Source organism: Panthera uncia, assembly GCF_023721935.1.
Source record: "Panthera uncia isolate 11264 chromosome B2 unlocalized genomic scaffold, Puncia_PCG_1.0 HiC_scaffold_25, whole genome shotgun sequence".
NCBI lineage: Eukaryota > Metazoa > Chordata > Mammalia > Carnivora > Felidae > Panthera > Panthera uncia.
This window is the reverse complement of record NW_026057581.1, coordinates 16040518-16052401: the sequence shown is the minus strand read 5'-3', so window position 1 is coordinate 16052401 and position 11884 is coordinate 16040518. Positions and strand designations below refer to the sequence as shown.

The 11884-nt window shown below is 46.3% G+C and overlaps 1 long non-coding RNA gene across 1 annotated transcript; it reads right to left on the bottom strand.

Annotated features, from left to right (window-relative positions):
- Nucleotides 1–636: 636 nt before the first annotated feature.
- On the bottom strand, nt 637–9807 carry LOC125939561 (uncharacterized). Its single transcript, XR_007463095.1, has 3 exons — nt 9433–9807; nt 8646–8792; nt 637–908 (listed from the first exon to the last, which is right to left on the bottom strand). It is a non-coding gene; the product is annotated as an uncharacterized LOC125939561 (long non-coding RNA).
- Between the last annotated feature and the right edge of the window lie 2077 nt (nt 9808–11884).

The following is an 11884-nucleotide window of genomic DNA, read 5'->3' as shown; positions in this document are numbered from 1 at the left end:
CTATTTTAGCCATTGTCCTATAAAGGGACGGCCCTGTGATCTCGCAGGGTGCCGTGGAAGAGAGGGAAGAGCGGGAAGGCAAGGAGGAAAACGTGACCAGGAGGGCAGACGGGCTGCCACCAGGGCTGTTAGCAGGCACAGGTGAGGGGTGGGGGCAGGGGGAAGCGACCAGAAACAAAGTCCGGCAAAGTGCGGCTGCCGGGAGATGGGCTGTTTGGCATTTGTGAGAGTGAGTTTCCTTAAGACTATGAAGGAGTAAGGCTGGGGTGACGCTAGCGACCGTAGCAAACAGACAAGAAGATGTAAGGGAACATCTCGGCCCGTTATGCCCTATCCCCTTCCCTATTGGAAGAGGCAAAGGTGGAGGGAACTGGCGGAAAACAAAACAAAACAAAACAAAAAAACCAAAAACACGGAGTTTGCAGCATCGGTGCCAGAATCACAAAGCTGAGTACTCAAGGATGAGTTGGAGGCCGAGAGAACAACTTCATAGCTGGCTCCCTAATAAAGTCCACGAGGATGGAGCCTCAGCCACTTTATCATTCAGTTCACTCCTAAGACACAGCTAGAGCCAGGACAGTGATTCAGGAAGCAGGGCAAGCCATTTACCTTCCCCAGGAAAGAGAATACTATCAGTTTCCCCATGAAAATGTTTATTTTTAAGGTACCTCCGGGGGGTTACTCATGCACACTATTGAACATTATTTATTAGCGCATGCATTTATTTAACACATGTCGGGATGTACCTTCTAGGTTCATGGTCTTTACTGCCTAGGGATTCTGTAGGTGGAAAAGAGGGCTCATTTAAAGCCAAGTTTTCCACTGCGGCGATAGCAAATTTATCTAAAGCTGCCCAGGCTCCTAGGCAATTATCTTTCACCACGGTCCGTTCTCTGTCGCCAGGAGGGCTGCGTTAGAGAGAGAGAGAAAATTAAAAATATTTTAAAATATAAATGCCACACCATCCCCGCCACTTAATCCATTTCTTTTGCAATCTCTTAGGAAATTTGGGAGAGGAAGGAAGTTTGAGTCTCTGTCTTTAGGCACTGATTACATAAGGTGAGATTAATTTTCCCATATGGTGCATGGAATCCACCTCGCTGCTCTGCAGGCATACTTTTGCCTCACGTAAGTCTATTTGTGTCTAGCTAAGCACACAGAGTAGAGTGTAGCTTAGAATAGAAAAAAAAAAAAAAAGAAATGGGAAGGTAAGGAGAAAAAGAAGTGTGAAAGGCAAAGAGAGAAACAGAGGACAATTTCATTCCAGGTTCATCCTTCAGGATGGGTCAAACCCATTAGGATCTAGTCATTCATTCCAACGTGTAACATGTATTGAACATTTACGTGCCAAGTATTGCAGGATAAAGTCTCTAGACACCAGGCACGCAAAGACAAAACATGACCCCTACCTTCAAGAAGCTTCCTTTCCAGTGGAGAAGCTGCACGAGCGAAAGAAGTCATGGTGCAATGTGGCAAGGCTTCTAATTAACGAGATGTGCTCAGGGTGCCGCGAAAGAAGAGATGAATGGCACCAAAATCCCACTGGAAGTCTGGAAGGCTTCCTAGAGGGGATAGTACTTTTGGCTGGTCAAAAATAAAGGAAAGATGCCTGGGTGGCTCAGTCGGTTAAGTGTGTCTGGCTCTTGACTTTGGCTTGATCTCATGGTTTGTGAGTTCGAGCCCCGCGTGGGGCTCTGTGTGGATAGCGCAAAGCCTGCTTGGGATTCTCTCTCTCCCTCCCCCCCTGCCCCTTCCTTATTCGCACAAACACACATACTCTCTCTCTTTCTCTCTCTCAAAATAAATAAATAAACTTAAAAAAAAAAGAAAGTAGATAAGATTTGGGGAAGTGGGATCAGCATCTTTCAAGGCACAGGGACAGGAAACAGGTCAGTATAACAGAGCATGGGATGAGAGATGGAACAAGAGATAGGAGGAGACAGGGCTGTCAAAAACCATGAGAGGTATGGAATTTTCTCTACTTGCAAGCTAACAAGTTAGCTTGGCATGGTTTTGTGGATCGTGGCAGATGACACAAGATTCCCGGGTCAGAGACAAAGTACTATGTTATTAACGGGGTAGCAAGCAGCTTTATCTTCAGCATATTTGCACTGGCCTCCTTTTTCCCCCAGATGACACAGAAGTCATGTGATGGACCCGGATGCATGCTACACATTCGGTAGGTTTGCTCTGAACCTGAGGAACCCAGACCCAAAGGCACAGCCCTTTTGAAGCAAGCAGCTCTCAAGTCCCCCACTCCAAGGGAGCAAGCAGAAACACAATGACCATGCTGTCATCACCTGGATCTCCTTGGGTCCCTTTGTGACTGGCTGCAGGAACTGCTCCGTGTCAGGAGAGGGCAATTCTTGCAGTCTGGCATGCTTGGTAAGGGTATGCAGAGACACTCGGCCCCCATGCGGACTGCCTCTCCCAACAGGGGCCAGACAGTAAGCAGGGGCCGTCTCACGAAGGGCACTTTAGATGACACTGAGGAATTTGAGCTTTGCCCCAAAGCATGTGGCACCCTTGAAGACTTGGCCAGAGATATGTGCTGATAGGAGCTCCAATGTGAAAGGATGACTCTCGTAGCTGTGTGAGGAAAGGATCGGACAGCGAGCTGAGACAATGAAGAAAAGCTCGTTAGGTGGCAATCCCAGTATTCCGTGTGTGAAGTGAGCTACCAGAAGTCAAGGTAGCAGAGGAAGAGGTCGGGGGAAGGTGGTTAGTCCAAGGGTATTATGCAAGGTAGGATCTGAAGCATTTTTGTGGAGCTGGTTAAAAACATTATTTTAGAGAGAATCTAAGTCAATATTACTGATAACTTAGTGTCCTGAATTTCATTAGCATTTTACACGTATCAGCTCATTTGATCTAACTCTTCGTGAAGGAGATACTATTGTTGTTTTACAGATGAGGAAACAGGTGCAGAGAACCTAGAAGGAGAGCCCTCCCGGTTGCCAGGCAGGCAGCTGGGTGGGTGGTAGTGTCTCCCATTGACATGACCCATAGCACATGTGGGGCAGGTCTGGGAAGGAAGATGAGGCATTCGGTTTGGGCCCATATTATGACCTGAATGTTTGTGGCCCCTCCACCCCGCAATTCATATGTTGGATCCCTAATCCCCAAAGTGATAATGGTATTTAGAGATGTGGTCTTTGCGAGGCGGCTAGGGTTGATAAGGCCATGAGCATGGCACCCTCATGATGAGGTCAGTGCTCTTCAAAGAAAAGGAAGACAAAGAATTCTCTCTTCGTGAGCATGCACTGAGTAAAGGTCAAGTGCGTGCGTAGAGAGAAGTTGCCGTCTGTCAGCCAGGAGGAAGGCCCCCGCTAGGAACTGAACTGTCTGGTCTCTTGATCTTGGACTTCCCAGCCCCCAGAACTGTGAGAAAAGAAGTTTCTGTTGTTTAAGCCACTCATTCTATGGTGTTTTGTTATGGCAGCCCAAGTACACGGAGATAGCCCAGTTGAGCATACGATATCTGGTCAACATGTGAATGGTGATTCTTAGTAGGTATCTGAATCCATAACTCTGGACTCCAGAAGGGAGGTCTTTGGGGGAGAAATAGATTAAGGAGTAGTCATTGAAGGGATGGGAAGTGAAATCACGAATTTAGATGAAACTGCCTGGAAAAGTGGGATGAATAAAAGGAGCAAAGGGTTATGGGATGAGGCTGAGGCAGGGAAACTAAAGAGATCCCAGGAAAAACTGCTTTTTTCACTCCTTTTTCTGCTTCTATTCTTGCTAGGACCTACACGCCCGCCTTACACAGGCCTTATAGAACAGATCGTGTGTGTCCTCCTTGTGAAGGTCATGGTGTTGATGATTTCTTTGGAGTCCTTCAGCACAGAGACCACGGACTCATCAAGACCCCCAGGTTCCAGGGCGTAAGTGACTTATGGAGGACTCCTACACATTCGCATTTGTTCCTGGATGCCTGAGAAGACACGTGCACGGTACCACAGAGAAACCCCAGACCCCGAGCAAAGATGGGACTCACTCTCTTTTCCCTTCTGAGTCTCCCAGGCACTCTGTCTGTGTCTACACTCCACATCTTCAGTCAACTCTGCTCTCACTTCTCCTTGGCTTACACATGATTTCTATCCTGCCTGAAGCCAAGGACTCCTCTCTGAGTCCTCGGACCCAGCCAGCCTGCATCAAAGCTATGAAGCTTGCATCAAAGCTACATTTCAGGGACAGGTAGAAAGGAAAGCCCCAGAGAAGACCGACAAGGGATGATTAGAATGGTAAGAGGGAAAAAAAAAAAAAAAGGAGAGAAGGCACAGAAGCCAAAGGCGGGGAGAATTTCACGTAGAACAGAGTGCTTAATAAAAACTTGACCTCAGGGGTGCCTGAGTGGTTCAGCTGATTAAGTGTCAGACTCTTGATTTCAGCTCAGGTCATGATCTCAGTGTTGTGAGATTGAGCCCCGAATTGGACTCTGCACTGGGTACGGAGCCTACTTAAGATTCTCTCTTCCCCTCTCTCTCTCTCTCTCTCTCTCTCTCTCTCCCTGCCTCTCCCCCACTTTCTATGTCTCTCTAAATAAACCAAACAAAAAACTTGACCTCAGAAAGGTTGAGTAATGAAAGCACCATGCGCATTGAGTAAGGCAATTTGCAGGTAATTTCTAAGTGTAAAGAGAGTAAGTTAAGGTAGTGGACAAGAGAGGAATCGTTGAAATTTGGACTGTGGATGACAAACTTGAGATACCACGCATTAAGTTACCTCAACGATAACTTCAGAGGATGTTCAACTGTGTTGGTTGGTGGGATAAGTGAAGCAACAAAGTGGACAGCCGTTTGGGTTTTTTTTTCTTTTTCTAAAAAGGTGTGATTCCATATCTCTCTGGAAGAGAATACTGTTGGCTTTTAAGAAGGTCATAGCAAGAATATGCACTCCCCTTGCATAGACTGGAAAAAGAGTGGGCATGTGTCCCAGAGAGCCTACTTGTAGTCTAGACAGGGTTTGGATTCTGATCCCGGTGCCTTGCTCCGCTGCAATAAAAATGGAAAGTGAGGGGTTAAGAGAACAGAGCCAGATCTCTTGTTGGTCGTGCTAAAATGTAACTGTTGTTTTTTAAAAAGCGTTAGAAGTGTTGTAAGATAGTAGGAAGCAGGGATAGGCCAAAAAGACCATGTGGCGGAGACCTCTCTTATCTTTCACTGCACTTAATTAATCAGCTCAGAGAGAAGATAAAGGAGGTAGAAATGCTTAAAAAATAAATAAATAAAACATGGGCATAGGGTCAAGCAGAGCACTTGTTGTAGGAGATGATTATTATAATTAATGGTGATACATATGGATGATGTCAATTTGCAAAAGCTCTGAGGGCCTGGGAATTCTTCCATTCTCTCGTCCTCTAGGCCTTGGCTAACTCAGCTACTCCTCCCTGTTAACCCGCTGACCCTGCTGCTGTCTTCGTATTTTTGGGGTGTGTGTGTGTGTGTGTGTGCACGCGCGTGCACATGTGAATAATTCTAAATAGCTAGATATATATCGCTATGGAAAGTAGTTCTACAGACAGCAAGTATCCCAGAATAACCAAAAGGGCTGGACGATAGGCTTAGTTGAATGTAATCCAAAGTGCAATCAAGTTCATGGTCTCCCGTGATTATCAAGAGGTAGCCCTCTCATCTAAGATGGGAAAGTAGGATGTTCTTTCCCAATATGGACTGTTGCACATTAACCAGCTTACTGAAGAACTACTAAATTTTAAAGTTGGAAGAGTTTTTAGAAATCAAAATTTCTAACTTTTTATCCCTGTAGATGAGAAAAATTGAGGCCTAGACAGGCTAAGTTATATCTCCAGGGTCACACGGCTGGACAGTGGCATGGCCAGGATCGGTACAAAGGTTTTCCAGTAACTTACTATTACTCATTTCATGTGGCATATGTGTGAATAGAAGTTAAATATATTATTGTGTGCTCGGACACATTTGAATATATTTTTTAAAACTCTGCTCTCACTGCTTTACACGTATGTTTTTCATGCACAGACATGGGTTCAAAGACCTATCCAGCTTTTACTTGTATATTCTTGAAAAACAAAATTTTGTTATTTGCAGAATATCAAGCTGTATCATTGAGAACCTTAACCCTTTTACCATTCTATATCCTAGCTTTTTTTTTTTTTATAAGATTTTATTTATTTATTTCAAGAGAGAGTGGGAATGAGTGAGGAAAGGGCAGAGACAAAGGGAGACAAAGAATCCCAAGCAGGCTTCATGCTGACAGCACAGAGCCTTGACTTGGGGCTCAATCTCACGAACTGTGAGATCATGCCCTGAGCCGAGATCAAGAGTTGGACGCTCGACCGAATGAGCCACCCAGGCGCCCCCTAGATATCCTACCTTTTAAAATCTAAATATCTAAATCTTTTGGGGGAGGGGTGCCTGGCTGGCTCAGTTGGTAGAGCATACAACTCTTGATCTCACGGTTGTGAGTTCAAGCCCCAGGTTGGGTGTACAGATTATTACTTAACTACGTAAAACTCATAAAAATTAAAAAAAAAAAATTAAAAAAACGTCTTCAGGGAAAATTTCAGGCTGATGATACAGGAAATAATATAGTTGGCTGGACATAAGCTCAAGGTCTCTTTGATAAGCCTGTCACAGAACGATTCCTTAGGAGACAGGCTGGTCTCTGAGCTGTGAAGGGAAGAACAGGAAGGGTCGAGCTACAGAAAACTTCAGGGTCTCAGTGGCGATCTCTCTAGCTCCTGTTTGGTCTTTTCGGGAGACCTGTGCCAACTCGTCCATTCACCTTTGAAAGTTGCTGTGAATTCCCTCTTTTAAATATAGCAATCACGCCCCAGATGCCTGTTATTCTCTCTGACATCAAACGGACAGCTCATGTTCTTTACTGGCATTGTTTCCAGTAGGTCCAGAATGGCCTCCTACAGCAGGCCGTGGGTTCATTAGTCATACTTTCCCATCTTTGCTCTTCCTTTCTTCTTTCCATCAGAGCCTGTAGCACAACGTATGATCACATAACTTATTTTCATGAATGTTCATATTTGTTACTGCTTATTTCCATTTACCTTTGGAAAGCTCTGATGACAACTTCCAATCCAACTACTTCTTAACTCTGTGGCTAGAACCAAATCACTCTGGCTTCTCAGAGCCTTTTTTTTTTTTTTTAACCTCTGTAAATCTGTAAAGTTTATACCTGATCTCCTGCTCCAAGGAGATTAAAAGTAGGGAAGTGCTTGACATTTTCCAGTGTGATAAGCTGAATTCAAAGATGGGCCCCCAAGATTCCCATCCCCTGGTTTATATACCCTGTATAATCGCCTCCCCTTGAGTGTGGGCAGGACCTGTGACCATGATAGGGTTTCACTGCTATGAAAGGATTACTAATCAGTTGACTAGGAGTTCATCAAAAAGGGTGGGCCTGGCCTAATCAAGTGAACCTTGAAAGAGGAACGATAGCTTTCCTAAAGGGAGATATAAAGCCAGAGAGGTGCTCCTGCTGACTCTGAAGTCAACAGTCTTGCTGTGAGCTCTCTATGGAGGGTGGGCCTGTGAACTTGGCAGGGACTTGAGTGTGGCTTCAGGGAGCTGAAAATGGTCCCCAGTGGATAGCTACCAAGAAATCAGGGATTTCAGACATACGGCTGGAAATAAAAAAATTCCACCATCATCTGAGGGAGCTTGGAAACAGGCTCTTGTCCAGTTGAGCCTCCCAGTGGGAATACAGTCCAGCCAACGCCTCCATTACAACCTGGTGAGACCATGAGCAGAAAGCCCAGCTAAGAATGTGGTGGAGCTCTGGTCCACAGAAGCTGTAAGGTAATAGGTGACTGTCATTTTAAACTAAGTCTGTGCTAGCTATTATGCAGCAGTAGAAACGAATACAGCTACTCAGTACCAAACACCAAGCGGTGAGGGGTGAGGGAAATGGACGTTCTCTCTTCTTGCCTGACACCCCCCCCTCCCCCCATTCCGACCGCTGGGGCACAGGCGAGATCAAGCAGATGTGCCTACCTGGAACTTTGAATCTCGGGGGAGGGACACAAAGACTCAGAGACTATTAGAGGTCAACCCCTGAGGTCAGAGGCAGGGGGAGCAGTGCCTCGCTCAGCTTTCAGACAGGATGTGACCATGTGGTCGTGCCACATGGAACCAGGTCCCCTTCGTTCCTGACTGTTCTCCGTGTTTGGTGTTCGTGTAAATCCTGTGAACCGATACATTGCCTTTCCAATGCATTTATTTCTGTTGCCATTAGCCAGAAAGTGCTTCTGTGATTTGCCACCAAGAACTTTGATTATTATAGATCATACATGTGAAAGTGCCTCGTAAACTGTGACAGATACCATGGATGTAACATATTATTTTGACTGTTTCTCTGCCTTCACTTTTCTTCAGGCTCCTGTGTATGACCTCGGGCCCTCTCTGGGCTGTTATAATTCTTGGTGTCATTCTGCCCATTGATATTCCAATAAATAAGGGTACCTTGATTCTAATAAACAAATGGAACTAATAGGTCAGTCTGTGAAAACGAAGAGGCCGTTATCAAAAAACACTGAAGGACATTTAGGCTCTCAGAGACACAGAGAGGGACCATGGGGGCTTGAGTGGCCTGTGTAGGTTTAAAGGACTTGCCTCCAGTCAAACTCAGAGGTCAAACGGAACAATCTCTACCTGTCTTCAACCCTTCAGGAGGCAAGTGTCTGCTACCGTGGGGCTCTCCAGGGAAGACGTGTCCTGGATGATCCTTCAGAATGGGCTTGCGCCTTAGAAACGTACCTTCCAACGGGCTCAAGTTCACATCGAGGGTTCACACCTGTCCTGTAATGAACCAGAAGCCTGTGTGTTATCTTCTCAGACTCCCTGCATTTCCACCACGGACAGAATGGGAAACCAATGAAAATAGAAGCATCATCTTTGAGAACAGATGATTACAAAGCACAGTTTAAAAAAAAAAAAAGAAAACCAACACACAGGGACGCCTGGGTGGCCCAGTCGGTTAGGAGGCCGACTCTTGATCGCTGCATAGGTCATGATCTCACCGTTGGTGAGTTCAAGGCCTGCATCGGGCTCTGCGTTGATGGCGTGGGGCCTGCCGAGGATTCTGTCTTTCCTTCTCTTTGCCCCTCCCAAACAAACAAATCCCAAACACACAAACACAAAACCACTGCCTTCTTCAGAGTCGTCTCAGGGGCCACTGGCAGGTGGCTGGGCAAGAGGGGTGGGGGCGGGCAGCCCACCACGTGCAGTCCTGGAGGCTATGCTCTTGGATCACGTGTTGGGTGTTGGGGCTGTAACCAGTGTGAGAACACCTGAGAGCAGGTCTATTTTGTTCTGACCAGCTAAACCCAGGGCCCGTGGATCAATTTACAAATGGCCAGCGGGGGCCCTGGGGACCCTTTGTGGGAAAGGCCTCTGCGTTTGAAGAATGAGGACTCCGACCATGACTTTCCCCACTCACCATATTTGCATCCAGTTCCCAGCGAGGAGGGAATGAGGTGTTTGTCCGTGACTCCCGGCAGGAGAGTCAGGTGAACTGAAAGGCAGGCCTACCTGGGGCCAGAAGCAGTCAGGGACTGTTGTCTGTAGAGCACAGAGCAGGTGGAGGGAGGAAGAGGAGTCACCGGTGGCGGCGTGGTGCCGCACAGAATAGCTTCCCAGGATACCCACCGGAGGATTGCATTTAAGTTCCTAAATAGGGAAACAGCTGCCAACGTGACCTCAGTAGAGGAAACTGTAAAAAAGAGTGAACAAATTTAGCAACCTCGGGTGGCAGTTTACTTGTAACCCTTGGGACAGAAATGGGGAGCGTGACAGAAAGCCAGTGGCACCGTGACAGAGGGAGGGGCGGAGTGCATGCGTGGTAGAAGGCGCTGCTGGGGGAGGAGCAGAGTGAGGACCGGAAGCAGGCGCACCGACCTCGGGGGCATCAGGCCAGACTGGGCTGGGCAGCGGGGGGCACGTAGAGGGATCAGGCTGGTGGCTGCCCCGGCCTGGCTCTGGGCAGAGTCACATCTGTCTGAGGTTCTTCATGTTGACTAGGCATTCACTGCCCATCCCTTGGCATAGGAGCAAGCGGAGGGCCGCCAGGGTCTTGGCAGCTTTTGAGCCCCATGGCGTCTACGTGATCCCTTTCTTTGACAGTCCCAGGCTTGGCGGGGAACGGGGTCATGTGCCAACTGCTGCAGCAGAATCAACTGGCCACCAACCCCTCTTGGTGGCTATGAGGTCAGAAGAGTTGCACCCCTGTCCCTTCCTTCTGTAGTTATGAACGTGGCCTGTGATGTAGCGAGGCCTTGTAGCTTTCAAATTTCCTCTGCAAATGATGCTTTCCATTGAGGATAATATAATGTCAGTGTTCCAAGGCTCAAAAGATAACTCAAAATAGCAAAACAAAGTGTAAATCATATTTCCTGGTTTACGTAGAAATGAATATGGTTGTAAGCACGGTACTTTGTGTTTAGAAAAATCGACCGCCAGTTTATACACCCCGTTCCCTTTATTCTATTACCGAAAAGTCAGAGGTGCGGCATTTAAACTTGAAACGTGCAAGGTTCCATGAGATAACTGGGAGGCTGGGGTTTGCAAATGCTTGGACAAGTTGCTGGAAACTGGCCCCAGATACTTTTGTAATGGACATTCTGAATAGTGGCTCTGTGCAAAAGCTTTGGTAAGGCTGAGAGCAGGAGAATACTGATTGGGAGCCCTCCACCCTACCAGGGGCCAGTTGGCCAGGAAGGAAAAGCACCGTAGTAGAAGCAGGTGGAAGGTGATATGAGATACATTGTATCTTCTGATTGTCACAACATGATGGTAGGATTAGTATCTCCTTTTTAGAAGTTAACAGTCACATACCTAAGGACACACGGTTAATAGGTGGTCAAATAATGATGATGGTGGGGCGCCTGGGTGGCTCAGTTGGTTAAGTGTGTGACTTCAGCTCAGGTCATGGTCTCGCAGTTTGCGAGTCCGAGCCCCGCACCGGGCTCTGTGCTGACAGCTCAGCCTGCTGAGTTGCGGGTTCTGTGCCTCCCCTTCTCTCTACCCTCCCATGCTCACGCTCTGTCTCTCTCTGTTTCTCAATAATAAACATTTAAAACTTTTTTTAAAAAAAATGATGATGATGGTGATGGTAATGACAATGAGGGGGAGATGCTACCTGTGTATCGTGCTTTTCTGCTTACAGAATAAATTATTATTCAATAAGTGAGATCCTTGGGTCCCTATAGTACACAGGTGATGCAGATTTTGTTATGATCATTTTTATTTCTGGTGTCGGAAAATTTGGACCAAAACAGCTTTTTAAAAATAAGTACTGAAACGTAATACTTATTGAAATAATGAATCAAAATCCCTCTTTCATATTCATTGCAGGCCCGCCAATTTTTAGCTATGTGACATTAAGCAAACGACTTAACTTCTATAAACCTTAGTCTCCTGGCACTAACTTTCCAGAGTATAAGGCATGAATGTGATGATCATTGTAAATTGTTTTGTATTGTTAGGGCTTAATAAATATTAACTACTTAAAAATAGTCATCATTAGAGGGGCTCCTGGGTGGCTCAGTCGGTTAGGTGACCAACTCTTGACTTCGGCTCAGGTCATGATTTTGGGTCATGATCGTGAGATTGAGCCCCAAGTCTTGGGATTCTCTCTCCTTCCCTGTCAGTTCCCCACTTGTTCTCGCTCTCTCTCTCTCTCTCAGAAAAGAAAAAAAAAAATCTTAAAAAAAAAAAAGTAAATAGTTACTGTAGAGATTCAAAAGTCCTTGCGCCTTTTTCATGGGATTTATTTCACAAAATTGTTACAAGAAATTTTTGAAGATTTTTTTAATTTTGTATTTATTTTGAGAGAGAGACACACACACACACACACACACACACACACGGGATGGGGGGGAGGGGCAGAGAGA